This window comes from Cricetulus griseus, chromosome 2 (assembly GCF_003668045.3).
Source record: "Cricetulus griseus strain 17A/GY chromosome 2, alternate assembly CriGri-PICRH-1.0, whole genome shotgun sequence".
In the NCBI taxonomy this organism is placed as follows: Eukaryota; Metazoa; Chordata; class Mammalia; order Rodentia; family Cricetidae; genus Cricetulus; species Cricetulus griseus.
The window spans coordinates 111,185,227-111,202,797 of record NC_048595.1 but is presented as its reverse complement, the minus strand read 5'-3'; positions in this window follow the sequence as shown (position 1 = coordinate 111,202,797).

Genomic DNA, 17,571 nt, shown 5'->3' with positions numbered 1-17,571 from the left:
GTGTTGATAACTTGGTTGTGATGCTCCTGACTTCTTGTGCTGGTAAATTGGTGGCAGTATTCAAAGTTTACTTTGCTGATAACTTGGCTCTGCTGCTTATGGCTTACTATGCTGACAGTTTGAGGGATGTGTTGGCTTGTTTTGTTTTTAGCAGTGTCTGCAATTCAAAGATTTGTCTTAATTTTATCACTTAATTCCCTTAGCCTAGAAATTTGTCAAGTAGGATTTTTATTTACCTGTCTTCTTGCAAAGTATAGTTCTTGGAAAGAGAAGAGAAGAGAAAGAAAAACAGGAAAGGAAAAAGGTGAAACCATTTTCCCAAATTAAGCTATCAAGCATTTAGAATTTGTTTGTGTGGTGTTTACTAAAGGAGACCATACTCTGTTTCAGTATTGAAGAGTGATTTCTATCTTTGCTCTGATAGACTCCTGTTCCATGCTGGTAGATGAAGCTCCATTCACAATTTCTGGCACTATGTCTTCTGACACTGTATTCCTGCATCAAAGCAATGAGTCATAATGACACATATAGCCTTATTTTCAAGAAAGTGGCCAAACCAATGTGCTGCCAAGCATCAGAGGTGCTCCAAGATTGTCTTCCCATGGAAGTTCTCTCTGGCAAAGACAACTGCCCATTTTAGAAATGGTACTACATATTTTTTGTACTCAAGAATGGACTCACAGCATGCAAATTCTTACTCAGGTCATCTCGGTGTTTGACAAGCTGCATCAGAATGCATGTGATTTGTCTGTGCATTCTCTGAAGATATGTTTAAATCTCAGGACTGCAGGAAGTAGCAGAAGTAGTTTGCCATGATCACCTGCTAACACTGTACAGAGATCTCCTGCTTCATAGGAGATCCTTTCCAACGTGGAGGCTTATCCTGTTGGGAATTAAGTCAGCACACTTTTGTGATGCTCTGAGGGAGTGGTTCTCTAAGGGAGAAATATATTTTCTGCTCATTATCCAACTCTAAAAATTGACTCTCACAGAGATTTTACCTATATGACCTTCTGTTTTAATGATGTAAAATTACAGAAGGTTTTTCTCCATTTGTTTAAATCACACTGTGGCTTTCTTACATCATGATTTCTCAGAAGCATTATACGGAAGTAAGATGAAAAGATACAGTTTTCATTCCTTTCATTTTTATTATCATTTGCCTGTGTGACCTGATCTTATCCACATTTATAATGACATATATATATATATATATATATATATATATATATATATATTCACAAGAAAATATTCCATACTTACAATATGATAATAATTAGGTAATTTACTTAAAAATATCTACTTGTCTTTATCTGTGAGTATTGCTCTTCCCTGAGTGTCAAAGACGAGTTGTGACTAGAACAGACCTAAAGTCTTCCGACAATGAGGCTTACCACCTCACTGTAGATGACGCTATGTACAGGGCAGTGGCAGAACTTGTATAACTCTACACTCCCCTTGAACAAAATTAATTATTAATGACACAGTTAGAATGATCTGTGATGAAGAGCAGTGCAATTTCCAGAACTATGTCAGGAAACAAAAATTTTCTGCTTTCTTTGTTAATTAAATTTATTGGTTGTGTAATTTGGTTCACTATTTCTGGACATTCCTACCTGAACATCCAAAGGACCTGCAGACCAGTTCACAACATAACAAAAAAGAAAAAAGAAAAACCACTTCCCATATCTTCATAGTAAAAAGGAGGATACATAGCTCACTGCAAACAACTTTTATGCTTTGTCTGTTTACTTACATTACTTTGTGTGGCAGATTCTGCTTTCAGCTATTATACTTTTATAAGCTTTTTAGACAAATGAGAAAGTCCCGACAGAAATGTGTGTACCTTAATTTCCATGCTTGTATGTACTATCACAAACCTCCTGGTCTTTACACAGATTTATAATCCTATTAAGTCACTTCAAGAAATGGGATTCTATAAGAACTTAACCAAGTTTTCCTTTCTAGGAATAAACTGTCCTATTTACCACCTTAAAGTTATGGATGTCTTTTGTTGTGCTTAAGAAATAGAGTGCAATGAAGCTCCTAGGACAATGGTCTCCATTTAGGTAGTAGAAAGATGAAAACAAATTACTTAAACATCTGTTGTTGTGCCTGTCCTCTGCAGCAATTCACTAAATGTGCTCTACATTTTCTCAAATGTATTCTAGAAGTTTCCTTGCTACAATATTAACCATATGATTGTAGAGGAATTTTCTCTCTTCTTATATGAAAACCCTTTTCATTTGAGACTCCATTCATGGTGACTATTTTTAATGGAGTCAATATACAACCCCAACAAAAACATTAAGAATCTGTTAATGGGACTGGTCACCTTGAAAAAATGTGATGGAACTCTTATGTCCTCTTTGGACATAAGGAATTTATGTCCTTCCAGACATTAAGAAAATTATTTTTACAAACATTATTTTATTACTTTAAGTATTTCAATGTGTGCATGCATGTATGTATATATACAATGTGTGTGCTGTGTATGAGGAGGTCAGAAAGGGATATCAGAGCTGCTGGAACTAGAATCTCAGAGGGCTATAAGCCCTCATGTGGGTCCCGGAACTCAAACCGGGCCCTCTGGAATTGCAGCCAGTTTCTCAACCACTGAACCATCTCTCCAGTTCTAAACCTTAAGGATATGAATGCATAGAATGTCAATAGCATTGTTCTTGGTTTCAAAAATTTTAGAAAAGACACTAAGTCAGAACACCTTAGATTTTTGCACTTATTTTACCTCTGTCTTTACCTGGTTGGAGATGGTTCAGGGGTTTGTCTGTCAAGAAGAGGGAGAGCTATCCTGGTGATATAATATCACTTTCAGCTTGCAAATTGGTTAGTTGCATCATTAGTAACAGAGTAATTATGTCAATGAAATCATTAGCTTTATCACACTATGTGGTGCTTTATGTTGCTTCTGTAGGTTAAGTTCCATTGTTATTAAAAGTGACATCTCACCTTATTTATATTGTTAGAAAAGTAATTAATGGTTTAATAAACTATGTAAAATTAATTTATTTGAGCGAAAAGTTTCATGGAAATTAGATAAGAAAGAGAAGGTAATACAACTTTTAAAGCTAAAAATAAATTATTAGGCTAGCTTCTGAATGACATAAGGTTAATTTAAATCATACTGTACACATAGTTATTAATTTTACCACATTCTTTAAAATAATAAAATGTGTTGAGCATGCATATTTAAGAAGCTCACATTTTTTAAAACACATCTTTCTCAAAGAAATATGGATCTTAAAGATTTTTTTCATAATATAAACTATTCATAAACATGTTGCCACTGCACAAAGAAACTAAAATTTTATATTATTTAGGAAGTTAAAAATATTAAAATTCTAATTGTGATTTTGTTCCTTGCTTACCTTGCAGAGTGACTACAGATTTCCTCCTTGGAGACCAAAGACTTCACAATATTGCTTAATTGGTAATCTGGGTCAGTGATTATCTGTATATCCAGTCTGCTGCTGAGAGCACTAGGCAACATCAGCAGTCCTCTGTGTTGACCAGCATGACAACAGAGGAAGCAGAGTTTGTCCAAGTCTTCAGTCTTGTTGTCATTTTCCCAAGAAGAGAAAGGTGTAGAAGTGTGCCTGTGCTGACACCTATTAACAAAGGAGACTATTAGAACATTGAAAGCTTAAGGGGGTGAAGAACTTGAGATAATAAAGCAGTGTGTTGTTATTCCACATATTCTTTATAAGAACCATCCATTGCTGAAATAAAATTATACTAAAAAACCAAACCAAACCAAACAAACAAATGAAAAACAGAAATAGAAGCCAGGGAGAGGCCAGACATTTCTAGACCATCTAGTGATAAAAGATGGGCACTTTATAAGAACCTTGAATAAAATATGTACTGTGGAAAAAGGTAGTTAATACCATGGTGATGAGGGGGCCATGTTATCAAGGAGTTGAAAAGATGAGTAAGAAGAGAGAGTCTGGAAAAACTGGAAAAGAAATCAACTATTTGGGTGCAGGATGAGCCAAACTTTTGCCTAGGAAATGGCGGTCAGGATGAAGAAAGAACAAAGTAAGAATCATGAAGCAGGTGTGGTTGCTATCTTCATACTCTAAAAGAGATCATAAATGTGTACACTATTTGGGTGTGTATTCAGAATGATAGTGGGTGAGATTAAGTGTGTACTTGCCTAGCAGTGTTCTTTAATATTCAGGTGACCCCTGCCTTTTGTTAAAGAACAGATTCTGATTAGGCAAAATTTGAGATGATTGTACAAGCTCATAGACAATGTTTTTAGTAGTGAGTTTGAAAACATTGGAATACATATAAAAATACTGTGCTGGGGAGCAACAGATGGTCTGATTCTGCTTTTTGAGATGATTCTTGTTTGTTATTTCGAGGATACAGTAAGGCTGAATGAGGGAGCCCTGAAATAGCTCAGATGAGAGAAGATGGAGAATTGCAGTGGCCATAAGGGTGCAGAGAAGTATCTAGAATATCTAGTTTGGAACTGGGTTGAATAATTTACTAAGGAATGTATTAAAGTAGTGAAAGAGATAGAAGAAATTGAGGACACGTTTTCAAAAATTTTGTCACTTGATTTTCTTTTGAGCTGGTCTGGAGTCACTAAAATTACATCTGGCCTTTATTGAAATAAAAGTGAGCTTGTGGTATGGGAAAATGGAAATGAGAAACTCAGCTTTGCATATATGAAACCCTTACTAGAGGTTTTATTTGAGATAAAAAGAGGGCAATTAGATGCAAAAATTAGGGCAGACTATGACTGAACATATAAAATAGAGAGTCATTAGCCTTAACACAGCATTCAAAAGGAAAATCCTCAACAAAATTCATACAGGCATAATAAAGAGAGATGAGATGATGCTGCACAATGGTGCCACATACCCTTCAATGCAGAAAGGTCACACAGTCCTGGGAATTGAGGATATTGATGACAGCCCGTAGGCGTGACCTTATAGTAGCCAAGAGTAGAAGCTGTGTCAGACACAAAGAGAACATCCCTCTTGAATAGTGCTAGTAGAAAAAGTGACACACACAAATGTATGTATTTCATTATTGGTTTTTGTCAAGGGAAGAAATTTAGTAATGTTGACAAAGTTGCTTCTGATAAAGAATTAGACAAAATCCTTGATGTAGCAGGTTCCAATTAAGAGTAATAAAAGAGTATTGATTTTTTTTTATTGCTTTGTGGTGATATTAATGGAAGAATTGGTTTGATGCATGGCATGGAAGAGAAGGCAGACAGCAAGATAGCTCACTGGGTATAGGTGTTTGCCATCCAGCTGCCTAAAGACATGCGTGTGATTCCTGTACCCCCATGGCAGTAGTTGGGGCCTAACACTCAAAGGTTATTTTTAACTTTTTTGTGTGCTATAACGTGTGCCTGTACATACTCACCCACCCAACCTCACAGCCCCCCACATGAAAATAAAAATAATAAAAATACATGTAATTTTAAAAAATGAAATAATTTCTTGTTTTATATTACTTTTGCATTAAGAGATATTTTAAATATATCAGACATAGAGGACATCATATAATGTCTTCTAATTCACAGATACCTATTACCCAGCTTCACTTAAGTTTGCTCTGAGACAGTTTTTTCCCTGTCCCTTTTGGGATTCCCTTTATTATTCCTGCATAGCATTAATTCTCCTCAGCTAACAGTAACATTTAACATATTGTTTTAAAATATTAAATTTATACATCATCTCAATCTGAATCTAAATATTGCCATTACTAATATTTTCTCACTTTGATTTTATGGTATTTTAAGACTCCATGATACGTGTATTCTTTTCTTTTTTTAAGTTAAATTCTTACTTTTTATTTTTAGTCATTTTAGTTAGTATACAAGATAGGACACATCTCATAAGAGGAGGCAGAAAGGATGCAAGTGCCAGAGAATAGCAAGTAGTGCTTACAACTGCTCGGTTCTGGGCAAGCCATGGCTAGTACATCTGAACAAGACCAATACAACTAAGCTAGACAAAAGTTCAGCATAAATGGGAAAGATGATCACCAGATGCTCAGGAATATAAGAATGTCAATTTTATGTTTTAAATATATATTTATACAGGTATATGTTTATTTCTTATATTATAAAATGTATAATTTATATGTTATATAATGCATATATTTTATATTTATATATTGAATATAAAATGTAAAGACTATATATATATATATTATTCTTGATTTAAAAACTATGAGAAATTAAAGAATAGGGAGACAAAATGAGGGAAGAACAGATTTAAAGAGATGAACTAAAGAAATATAACAGAGGGTAATGGAAACAAGATTAGTGTAGCATGTTATCTCTCATATATGAAAATTATGTTTATATGCACACATATGTGCACATATGTATGCCACAAAAATGGAGACTGCTCAAGGGAGAAAAGGCATCAATAAGAAGAGAAGCCCTTACTGAGAAACTATTGGAAGTTGACAACTATGGAGAAGGGAGAAGTATTCATCTTTGAGGATGTGCCTTTTGGTAGGTTTCATATGCTCCAGTAGATAGCCAGACATTCATGTACATATAGGTATTTCTAATTTGACTTAGTGAATTATTGAGGAATATGAAGAAGGAGAGGGAAGAAGGAGAGGAGAAGGAAGAAAATGAAGGAGGGTAGGAGCAGGAAGAAGAAGATAAATGAAGAGGAGAAAAAAGAAGAGAAGAAAGGAAAGGAAGGAAACAAGGAAGAAAGGAAAAAAGAAGGGTCAGAGGAGGAGGAAAAGAACACATGCATTTAGAAGAAGGAAAAGTTGGGGCTCTGTGGGTGTAGTTGGAGGGGAAGATGGGAGGTTAGTTGATTTATTATATACATGTATGAAATTCAAAAAATGAGCATCAATACATACCAATTTTATTCCTTTTCATAGTTGTGAAATTTAAAATATTTTAAAACTATATATATATTATTCTTCACTTTTGAAAAGGTAGGAGACATATACGTATAGGCAGACCATGTGAGTGAGGAGAAATAACAAATAATAATGGAGGGAAGATTTAATGTAGCATGTTATCTCTTAAATATGGAGATGACATAAACATACACATATGTACATATATATATATATATATATATATATATATATATATATATATAATGAAAGAATGGAGATTACTTACAAGGAGGAAGGGCTCCAGTGGGAGGAAAGAGAAGAATGAAGCTAGTAAAATCATAGCTACATGAAAATGTCATAATGAGACAAAATTTTGAGAAAGAAAAAAAATAAAGACGTTTATATTCTAGTGATGAGTTAGAAGAGAAGAGAAACTCAGTGACAGCAACAATGTGGAGAACAAGGAAACTTCCATTAATAGGCAAGAGGAGATTTGGTCTAGAGAAGCAGAAAAAGACAGACCTTCCTAGAATCATAAGCAGCACATTAATTATGTTTTGAACCTAGCTCTGGAGGACAGGTGAGGTGGGGTGCCTCTTCTAGAAGGCAGAAGTACACTGTACAGCTTGCAGGCAGCTCAATAGGCTGGTGAGTACTTTCCAGTGGGCTCAGTTGGTCTGAGCCTCTTCTAGGAAGCTCAGCTTATCAGAGAATGTCACTCAGCAATCGTAATGTTTATATAATCTTGTGGAGGGAAGAGCCTAGTGTATGCAGTTAGTTTCAGGGTCTTCTTAAGGCTTGTGAGCTGTTAACTTCCAGTGTGTAAGCAACTTCTATGAAGGATGGAGAACCTTATCTTGGGGAAATTTTCTGCACAACAGCTTCACAAACCTATGTTCTTGCTTTTCCACCGGAACACTTTTATTAAATTGGACAAGATGCTTAACAGATTTAATACCTTTCCTATATATAAAGTGCAATTATGGTGTCAAATTCAGAGTTCAAGCACTGCTTGTATATGTTCAATGAGAACCTAAATGAGCCATGTAGTACCATGTCTTGCATATACTGACCAGTCAGTTTATGTAATTTTGGGTCTATTTACTTTGTTGTTTTGTGTCATTTCTGATATGACTATTGTAGAAGTTTAATCTGCCTAAGTAATCATTGATGGAATACCACTAGTCTAGTTAAAGGATCCTCTCAGCCAGGCATATGTTCTTGGCCAATCACTCAGCTGAGAAATGCCACTTCCATATAGCATTATGACAGTGTTTCTCAATCTGTGGATCATGACCCCTTTGGTAAATCTCTAGCTCCAAATATATTTAGATTACAATTCATAACAGTAACAAATTTACAATATGAAATAGAAGTAAGATAATTTTATTTGGTGGGGATCAACCACAACATGAGGAATGAAAGGGTTGCAGGATTAGGAAGGTTGAGAACCACTGTATTCAATGACACATGTGTCTTGGTGACAACTTGACTTCATCTGGAGTTAAATGAAGTGCAAGCATCGGGGTACAAATGTGAGGATTTTCCTTCTTAAATCATTTGAAGGAGGAAAACTCGACTTTAATCTGGGCCCTTTGAAGTAGGAAGATCCAACTTTAACCTGAGCCACAAGTTCTGGTGGCAGCCTAGATAAAGAACATGGAACACGACAGCTTTTACTCTATGCCTGATTGTCCTCAGTCACTGGCAAGTTTATTCCTCACTGGAATCAGAGTCCACTTCTTCAGGATTCTGGCATATACTGAAGACAGCTGAGACATCCAGTCTGTAGGGTTGAAAAAACACTGGATTCTTGGGCTTTCTGTTGATAAACAGGCATTGTTTGAACTAACTGGGCCACAGACTGTAAAACATTCTAATAAATTCCCTTTAGATATATTCATTTTACCCATTCTCTTTCTCCAGGTAACTCTGACTAATTCAACATGTCTCCAGTTCTCCACTACTTTCATGCACTCACAGATCTTCTATGAGTATTAAAGTTTCTTGCTGGAAGACATTTTGTATGTTTTGTTTTGTTATTTTTGTATTCTTATGGCCTAGCAGATATCCCAGCTCACAAACAACTAATGCATTTTGAATTAATATAGGGGAATAAAATTGAATTCAAAATGAGCACATTTTATTATACTGTGTTTTAGTCTTGTTTGAGACAGGACTTTATGTAGCCTATGGTGACTTTGAACTATTATCTATGTAGCCCAGTATAGAATTAACCTTCTTGTCATCCAGCCTCTACCTCCTAGGGGCTGGAGTGACTGGCATGACACCTGTAATTAAGAATCAAACAAGTCCTTCCCTTAACCATGCTGTCCATTCGCTGCTGTTAAATATTATTTAACTGTGCTTCAAGGATTTACTGTTTGTCTATTTTGTCTCTCTTGGGCTGCTATTTTACTTTTATATTGCTACAGGCCTATGACAGAGGTTTTCTCTCAAGCTGTTCCCACCTGCTCCACCCTGTCTACATAAAGCACCTACTTCCTTGAGCTGTACTAGGTGTTGGCTCTCTTCAGTTTCTTAATTTCCAATTCTCAGTTTTCCGGTTTCACACACTTGGGTTTCTTGGCCCCACATTTTTGTCCTCAAATTATTTTTTTGGAGAAAGTCCAATGACTAACAAATATCTGTGAACTAATTCTTTCCAGTATTTTTAATGTTAAGCACTTTGTACCTAAACTTTCAGTTTTTCTTGATACTAAAACATTTATAACAATTCCTCTTTTGTCTAAATATTTCTATTTTTTTAAGCAATAGAATTTCCAAATAGTAGCACGTAATGATTTTCATTATTGAAAATACAGTTTTGAGCTATTCCCCAAAACATTTTTACAAGTGTGTTTGTTGTCACTATTTTGATGTTAATTATACAACTTCAAACAGAGTCATGTAGTTAGGCATATATAAAGTACGTATGTAGGGGAAGCTGTAGCCACGCCTGCTTAGGGTCCGGGTAAAGGTGTGCCTGACCATGCCTGCTGGGGCATGGTCAGGATAATGTAAGTAAGGCTCTTTCCCTGGCTCCATATTGGTAATTTCCTGCCATATGCATATGCAAATGTATTATACAGCACATTCTGGATCAAACACAAGGGACCTACTATCTGAATAATGTGTTTAACAGAGAGACTATAAAATAAAAGTAAAGCTGAATTAGAATGCTTTTATTGATGTTTTTGTCTATGGGGTAAGATATTACCCCAAAGCTTATCAGACAAAAGTAACTCCCAATATACTTTATAAGGAATTTGATAAAGTTAATTTGAAATCTAGCAGTTAGTTTGTATAGACCTTACACCATTAAATTTAAAACCGGTTGAAATAAACACCATATCTTAAATCAAGGCAATTTATTGTTCTAGATACAATCGCAGTCCCTTGCCACAGGTTACTCAACCACAGCCAGATGAATGAGTATCAAACTGAAGCCTTAGAACACAGGCAGTGATTCATTCTTTACTCATTACCCTGGACTCTTCACTACCTTAACTGCTCTTTCTTTTCTCACCTTTTAACTGTACCTTGCTATGGCATAGTCTTTCCATATCTTCCTTCTTCCCTGGCTATTTATATTAAATAATTGCTCAAGTCTTTATCTGCCACCCATTCCACCTTATTTTTTCTGTAGGCTCAAAATTCTGCAGTTTAAAATTGGCATTTCATCATCTTATAAATGTCCTTTATTTCAGTAATCTAAATTATCACTATGTATGCATTCACAACACTTAAGATTTTTGATGTATTGCAAATATAGCCCTTTGCATTTCAATTTGTACTTGCTCATTTTATAGACAGAGAGTTGTTCACTAATTCTCTCTTCCTTTCCTTTGAAGGACACTTAAGGAGTCTCAATTTCTAAGTCTCTTCAGAGCCAAGAATGTTTGCATGCCTGCCATGTGTCCTTAGGAAGTGAGGTGCAGTGATGTATGGTTCTCTCAGGTCTGCCCAGAGACACCTTATGCCTTAATCCTCTCACTAAATAAATCTCTTAGCTCCCTCTCTTTTCTTACTCACAATTCCCAATGAAACAACTCTTAAAGTGATTCAGAGGAAAGGGACAAGTGATGGATAGACCTATGGCTCTTGAATGATTACATTAAATGTAGATATTCACCACATATTAATCATTATATTCTGATGTCAATGGAAACCCAAACTTTCATTTTGTTAAGCAACTTAAATGGTTATTTGTCACAATAGTTGACACATCCTATTACAAATCTCCATCTCAGTGTACCTCATACTGAATTCATAGGCTGCTTAAAACTGTTTTCCTCCTGTATTTCTGTTCACATATCAAAGCATGGCATAGAGATACATTGTTCCACCTGTTCTCCTCTCCCACACCCAATCCATTTCCATCATCTCACCAAAGATTCAGTTCCACAAAGACTTCAGCCACATTTACATAAGATGACCTTGAGCTCCACTGTGCTACCTAGCCCATGCTTAACCATTGGATTTGCAAAGTCTTCATCTGTGACACTCCAATCCCATACTTCATGTTGGTAATCTAGTCCACTTTTGCGATTCCATTTTATCTTATGCTACCTTCTTTGTTACCCTGTGTCATTTTATACATATTCCTTTCCCTTATAATATAACCTGTGCTGTGAATATTTGAATATATTTATCTTTATGTTCTCAGTAGTAACTATATGTTCACTAAGTGTTTGTGGAAGAAATGGGTGATAACATAACAATTATATATCAGATATTTCAATTTAATTTAAGGAATGTATACTAATATATACATAATAGTAAGTGCTTTAAATAATAAAATTGATGACAGACACATTCAGCTACAATTTGCATTAATCCACCCAATAGAGAAAAAATATTCCACAACATACCAAAATTTAATTACATTCTGTTTAAAGGTTAGAATACACACACACACACATACACACACACACACACACACACACACACACACACACACTTTTAGAAGCAGTAGCTCTTGTGCATAATAAAAATAATGAATTTCTATTAAGTTAACTAGGACTAAGTAGTTTGAAAGATAATTTTAGTGCCATTTATGTTTTAATCCATTTTTACCATCCCTCCTTTTTTAAATTCTCTTTCTTGTTTTAATTGTTCCAGTATTTCTAGACCACTCATCCCTCTAATATGCCACCAAATCAACTTACTAACTGAACCTGTGCAATAAATAGAGTTCTCCACTTGTACAACAAAGTCCACATGGCCTTGAATTCATAACTTTCCAGTCTCACTCTGGAAAGACAGTTACTCTGCTCTTGAATTCCCAGCTTTCTAAATATGACAAGTTAATGCTGATCTCCCCAGACACACAAATGGAGTCTTCTCTTTGTCTTTCAGTAAAGGGTTTGCAAATCTCCTTTCTCTCTACTCCTGTTCATTGCTTAAGTTTAATTGTTGCCTAAACAGACAATCATGCTTTTTTAATTCCTTACAGTATTTGCTTTCCTACATCAATGCAGGATCTCTTCTTGCAGAAACTGACCTCGCTAGTGTTCTCTCTCACAGCACTTTTATGTTATGACTGCTTTTTCATTGGAGTGAAGCCCTGCTTCCTTGACTCTGTGTTACCCAGACCTCTACCATCTTGCCATGTCCCACTACTATCCTGTGTGTTCCAGCAGCATGCTCTACAACGCTATAAATATTCAGTAGCCTTCTCATGCAGTACATCTCTTCTGAATATAACACTCTCTCCTAAACTTAGCCTACCCTTGCGGAGTCTAAAAGTGTCAGCAGTCCAAAATAGAACAGAATGTGAGAGCCAGTGATACGTTTCCATTTGCTATTTTAGTAGTTGCACAAAAGATCAGGCTACCTAAGATATGTCCTAATTTCATCAATTAGTAGAATGTATTAAGATTCTGAAACATCAGGGTCATGGTAATATTATGTTTATTAAGAAATGTTGGCACAAATCCAGAATACAGATTTTAAACATTAAGCTGAGGTAAATATGATCAATAATATTAGTACTTTAGAATAAGGTAAACTGACTGTAGGAATGATACATTCATATCTCCATCAGCCTGAATAAGCATGGTGAAAATAAATGTTACTAAACATATTAACAGTGATTTCTCTTAAAACCCCTAAAATACATTTGTTCTGAGGCAGAGAAGTACAGTGTATCTTTCTTTGTACCACCAGCTCCCAAACAATGACATAGAGACTTATAATAATGAAAGCTTGGTCTTAGCTTAGGCTTGTTCTCAGCTAGCTCTTATGACTGAAATTAACCTGTTTATATTAATCTACATTCTGCCACATGACTCATTACCTCTTCTTTAGCACTGTATGTCTGATTTCTTAAGCATCTTGGTAGCAAATTTCCTATCTCAGATTGTTCCTCTGAGTTCCTCTCCCTTGTCAGAAGTCCTGCCTACCCTCACCTGCCTACCTATTGCCCATTCAGTTCTTTATTAAACAAATCAGAATGAACCTTGGGTAGATGAGGTAAAACGGAGACACATCTTCACAGTATACAAAAAGATTATCACACAGCAAAAATAAGAAACAAAGGTTTAAAAAGAGAAAATTCTTTTATTAACGTATGTTGATAAAAAATATGATTGGAATAGTTTAAGGACAGAGGGAGTGAATACAATCCACAAATATATGCTGATTGGCCATTAACAAGATATAATTTATAAAGTATCCAAAGAGAGCATTTGGCATGGAAAATCATTTTCTTGGCATTATAGCTTAGTGTACACAGTGAATATTTCCTGAGAAAGAAGTGTGTAAATTGAATGGTTTTCTCACACTCTTCCTCTGCATCTGTGACACTATCTTGCTCTATCTTGTCCTTCTATAGTATGATACCACTCACTGTGGACAGTGGTTTACAAAGAACAGAGATGCATTTCTTTCGATTTTGGAGGTCTGTGAAGCCAGAGAGGCCAGAGAGCTCAGGAGAATGGAGTTGTACCTGCTGGCTTTCTTTGCAATGATTCATAGAACTACACAAGGCACTGCATAGTGAGAAGGAAAAGAAAGCCTGGTTCCCAGCCTCAAGCCTTTCTACATTCAGCATCAATCTCATTGTGTAAACAGAGTCATCATTTTAAGTTTAGAATCAGCAGCAAAGAGATAAAATAATATTCACAACAAGGTGATGTAGTAGCATCTTACCTTGCCAGTGAACTTGTAGTGGCCACCACACCCTTTGGGTATGGTTTCAGGTTTGGATTTGACCCATTATAAGGTAGAGGAGGGGCTGGCTCATGCTCTATTGGGTTGTGGAGAGCATTGTCAGGGCAGAGACTGCATCTTCTGGAGCAGGAAGACCACAGCGATGATTATTTAATCTTACTTCCCTAAAAAATACCTATTTATCATTTACCTTGAGCCTGATAGACTCATTTAAACCCAGCCTTAAAGGTGGAATCTGCATTGTTTCAATAAATGTATCTTTATTAAAACCATATGTACAAAATTATAATTGATGGGCAGGGCAGGTGGCCCAGTGGGTAAGAGTATTTGCTCTGCAAACATGAATGTCAAAGTTTATATCCCCAGCACCTACTTAACAATGGTTTCATGTGCCCATAACTATAGTACTGATGGGCAGGGACAGGCACATTCCTCAGAACTTGATGGACAGCCACACTAGCCCACATGGCAAGTTGCTATTTCAGTAAAAGACTCTCATAAGGCTAAAACATGGAGAGTGACAGAGGAAAATACTAGGTATTCTTCTCTTCTACATATACACCTATGGTCACAAACATTGTTGTGTGACACTATTCTTGGGGATATATAAACAAGCACCTCCTCATCTTAGACAGGCAACCAGCAACAGATCAAGCTAAGGATATCACTGAAGTCCAACTTGTTATACACATGATTTTTATTGGGGTCACTTAAAAAGTGTGAGCAAGGGGTTACTTACAAGAGTAGAAAAAATGAAAAGATAAGTGCAGTAACAAAATTCTACCCCACTATGGCTGACAGCTCTTGAAATATGAAATCCTGGATGGCACTACACAAGCTGAAGTAATCAGTGTAGGTTAAAGTGTGTCACTGGGTCTGAGCTTCTTCCAGGCCACTTTGCTGATCTGCTGCATTCAGGTTGCTTGGCTGATCTAAGAGTCTTTAAGTATCCCAGATGATCTAATTGCTTGGCTCCTCTGGGAGTGTCTCTATGGAATCCTTTCACTTTATATACACCTGGGGCATGAGCAACATCATGGATCTTGTAAGTTTCAGGGACTTTCTGAAGGCTATGAGTTGTTTATATAGGAACTTAAGATTCCTCAAGCAGGATGGGCTGTGTGACCTGCCTTTATCCTGTGACTTAACAAACTCCACTCCAAGATGGAAAGATTTATATCAGAGGAAAGTCTACACAACATATAACCACACACTAATGGGCATAGACCACACAGTGAAATTGCAGTCAGCATTATTATTGATGTTTTATTAAGTTTATTATTGTTTTATTATTTTCTAAACACATTTTCAAATTAGCTCCTCTTTTCATATTGAAGTGTCTAAAACTCTTCTATCATAAAATTTCTAGCAGTAGCATATGAATTGTTATCACCATTGTGGCACGTCTGACATGAAGCCATTTGAATTAACATTATCACCATGCCATGTAATCTGACCTTTTGTTGAGATTTCTCATCTTCTTGAATTTGTCATCAGTCTCAGGATGTGCAACCCAGAAGGCTGATACAGTCTGAGTTCTAGTTCTATACTTCCTCTATCTCACTGGATTCCTCAGAAGAATGTCTAGGTGTCACATGCATGAAACATCTCCAGTCCTCTCCAGTCCTCCCCTTTGCCACATTGTGCCATTGTTTCATGGTGTTCTAAATTTCAGAGTCCAGTTCCATTCTTTATTTTACACAGGAGCCTTGGGTCACTAGTAGCTTACAAAGATTTGTCTACCTTTTGACTCCATCCACTTCCTTTTTTAATTGGTAGAATATGTAAACAAATAAACATGACAGATGCACACATTATTTTCTGAATCCAAACCACTGAGAGTGGCTACCTAGTGTGTGACTCTTCGCAAGTGTTGTTTCAAGTACAAACAGAACTAAACCAGGGAAAGCAAAATTCTCAACAAAGCAATTTATCCCCTTTGTTTCCTAAAGCAGTAGAAATAGCACTACAATGTATTTTAGTCTAGTAAATGAGTTAACAAATATTTTTTAATTGCTAATACATGTGTTAGGTTCTGTGGTAAGCAAAACCAACAAGGTATCTGCTCTCATAAATCTTACAGATTCAAGCAAGCATAGGATCAGGTCAGTGTGATTTTGTCTCCTGAGCACTGACTTTCGGCTTCTTGGTAGCTCTGGTCATGGAGGCCAGAAAGGAAAATAGCAGTACAAGTTCCTCCATGTAATTGCCATGCCTTGCTACACAGCTTTGTTTCCAATACTTCTAAAACAGTCCTAAACTTCCTTCATTTTCTGTAACAGTATGCAAATCATATTTAAATATCAGGTCACAACCTGCTTCTCCACTCCAATTCATTAATGTCCATGAGGCTGTTCCATAAAACGGATGGAAATATACATAGTGACACAAATATGCAAAGCTAAATATCCACAGTAGAGAAATGCAAATTTACTTAACTGCCATGTTATTTTCCTAGCAGGAGACACTGCTAATATGAAATTTTATGAGGTATCAAAACACCCATAAAGTAAAAAAATAAATAACTGAATTCCTGAACAATGTGTGTAAACTTAATATTACCATTAACTGCGGAGAAGATACCAGTGGTATATATCCATTAGGATGTCAGATTTGTTTAACTGGCTATCACTAATGCCCCTTTTGAAAAGCAATTGAAAATTAATATATCTGGCAGTAAAAATGTGAAAATTGAAGAAAGTTCATAAGTGACATTTTTTGACATTTTTATAGACTTGCCAAGTGCTTAGAATTCAGAATATGTGAGAGATGGTAACATGGTATATTGTTTTTACAAACAATGTCTGCTGTTTTACTGATTTTTGATCTTCAAATAAGTCTGGTTTCATTCAGAATGGGTGATAAATTAAAATTCTCACTTGTTCTAGCAAAAGGTAAAATTCAGATTACATATATGACATAGCACTATTGGAATTTCATTTTGACCTTGCAGTAAATAAGTATATATTTATCAACAATATCCACTCTTTCACTAATTCATTTATTTGTTATATCATAGCTCCAGGAGTAACCACTTTGGGTACTGTCATGAAATAGACTAAGTGGCTTAAATATCAGATTTTCATTTTTGCCTAGTTCTGCAGGCTCAATTTCCAATTCCTAAAGGTACCAGCAGATTCTGAGTCACTAGCTGTGGCTTGAACTCTGGTTTGAGGAGGTTCACCTTCTTTCTGTGTCCCCAGCCAGCAGGAAGATAGAACACTAGTGTTGTATCTCTGCGTTTTTGTATATTCTAGTTCTGTCAGATCAGGACCCTGGTCACATGGCCTCACTTTTACTCAAAGGCTAGGGACTTAACTAAGTGTTATAAAACATTCTTTGCTGGGATCCAGTCCCAAACACCAAAAGGAAACCTTTACTCCCTCCTTAAGACCACTACTTCCAAATAAAATGGTTGGTGCTTAGGGCTCCAAGCTGATTTGGGGCTGTGTGGTTCAATACACAGGATCAGGACGCCCACGTTCACCATTATGAGTGAACTGAATGATGCTCTCTTAGCCCATGTTTGGCAAAACA